This window comes from Grampus griseus, assembly GCF_964374135.1.
Source record: "Grampus griseus genome assembly, chromosome: 5".
Taxonomy (NCBI): Eukaryota; Metazoa; Chordata; class Mammalia; order Artiodactyla; family Delphinidae; genus Grampus; species Grampus griseus.
The window spans coordinates 39,431,064-39,433,334 of record NC_138998.1 but is presented as its reverse complement, the minus strand read 5'-3'; positions in this window follow the sequence as shown (position 1 = coordinate 39,433,334).

The window sequence follows — 2,271 nt, the reverse complement described above, 5'->3', positions numbered from 1 at the left end:
TTAATATAATACTAATTTATACCAACCACTGACTATAAGCCTCAATTAAAATATCCTGAAAAACTCATTACCCATCAACCTACTTCATAAGAATGTGTCATATCCTATTTAGAAAAAATAAATGAACGTCAGTGCAAAAGGTAATCGTGTTTCTAAGCATCAGAATTCAGCTGGGGTGGTAATAGTCAAAGCCTGGTCCTGAGGATTGCAGATACCCAAGGCTCTTCCAGTTGGACACCAAAGTGGTCTCCTGTAGTCACTTGATAAATATTTGTGTTTCTGACATTATAGTAAAATCCAAGTTCTTGTTTCTGGAATGAATTGATTGTTTGCTCATGACAAATCTTATTTTGACCTTATCCAGTTTCTGCCTCAGTGGCTAAAGGAAGATATAGACTGGGGGTTAGGATTTAAACTAAACTGAAGAGGTCCATGAAGTGAAAAAGGGTGAGTCACTGACCTAGAGAAGATTTTCTAGAGGGAAGAGGCACAGCCTCTAGCAATGTGGGTTGGTGGTTAAGAACACAGGGTTTGTCTTCAGAGACCTGGGTTTGTGTTCCAGCTCTTTCTTAAAGGACTATGGCTGTCCTTGTTAAGGACTTGCATTAGTTATGGTAATGCTAGCTATGGTAACAAAGAGATTCAATGCAGTATAATGGCTCAAACATAATCAGAGTTTTTCTCACTTCTGCAACCGTATGGGGCAAACCCTACTGGACAGCAGGCAGCTCTCTTCATGCAGTGGACTCAGGGACCCAAACTCCTTCCATATTGTGGCTCTGCCTTCCGCTAGGTCCTTGTGATAGCAGCTGGTGCAAGGAGAAAAAGAAACCATGGAGAAGGCAGACCCCTTCTTCAAAGCCTTGGCTAGAATTAAGACACATCACACTCACTCTGTTGGTGAAAATCGGTCATGGGTCACATCTAAATGCAAATGGATGGTGGGTGGGAAATGTAGTCCCTGTTTGTTTAGCCACTTCCCAGGGACAACTATGTAACTAAGAACATGGTGGAGAGGGATGAATTTCAGTAGATGGCTAGCTATACCCGCCATAGGGCTGTCTGTCAGAGACAGCAGAGATGACATTCTGTGGAAGGAAAGTCTCCAGGATCATAGATCAAAAATTTTGAGAGGGGAGGGACTTAAGAAGCGTCAGCCAGTCATGGGGTTTCAAGCTTGAAAACGATGAGATTAAACCTGAGTGAAAATCAGGCTGAGGGGCTCCTCCGGCAGCTGAGAGGTGTCAGGCATCAGGAAGAGTAGGGTCCACCAGCTAGTGGAAGTGTCAAAAGGGTGGGTCCCAGGCTTCCCTGGTGGCGCAGTGGTTGAGAGTCCGCCTGCCGATGCGGGGGGCACGGGTTCGTGCCCCGGTCCGGGAAGATCCCACATGCCGCGGAGCGGCTGGGCCCGTGAGCCATGGCCGCTGAGCCTGCGCGTCCGGAGCCTGTGCTCCGCAGCGGGAGAGGCCACAACAGCGAGAGGCCTGCGTACCGCAAAGAAAAAGGGTGGGTCCCAATGATCAGGGTTTCTCTTCGAGAGAAAACTCTGCGTTCTGTGCTGAGGGCTATCATTACAAAGATGGTTGAGGTTTGCCTCTACCCTCAAACAGGAAATAGAGAAAAATCTGTATTCAGGAAGCAGATGACAATCCTTGGAGGCTAAGTTGCACGTGCGTGCGTGTGTGTGTGTGTGTGTGTGTGTGTGTGTGTGTTAATAGAGAGAAACAGTTGCATCAAGGAAGTAACACCTGTGCTCTAGAAATGAGTTGGTGTTAGTCAGATAAGGGGAGTTGGTCTAATTTTAAGAAACTAAACTTCTCTTCAGTAGACTCACCTGGTCTTCCCTACCTTAATTAGCTCTCTGTAGTTTGAAGTATCTAAACAAATACCAAGTAATGTTTAAAGAAAAAAATGAGGTCATCACAGAATTAAAGCCCACGGAGATGTAAGTACAAGCATGTTTATTGCATCGCTGTTTTTAGTGGCAGAGATCTGGGAAGATCCTTCATGTCCATCAGTAAAGGGAATGACTAATAAAAGTATGTTCCAGCATACTGGGCATTACTATACAGCTGTTAAAAAGAATGGCTTAGGTCTGTATGTACTGACCTGGAAGGGTGTCCACGGACAAAGCAGGTTGCAAAGCACTGAGTTTTCTGTGCTCCCACCTTTGCATAAACAAATTGAAACACAAAACCTGTATGTGTGTATCTGTATAAGTGTGGAGAAAGGTGTGTGAGAATACACTCTAAGTATTAACATCAGTATTTG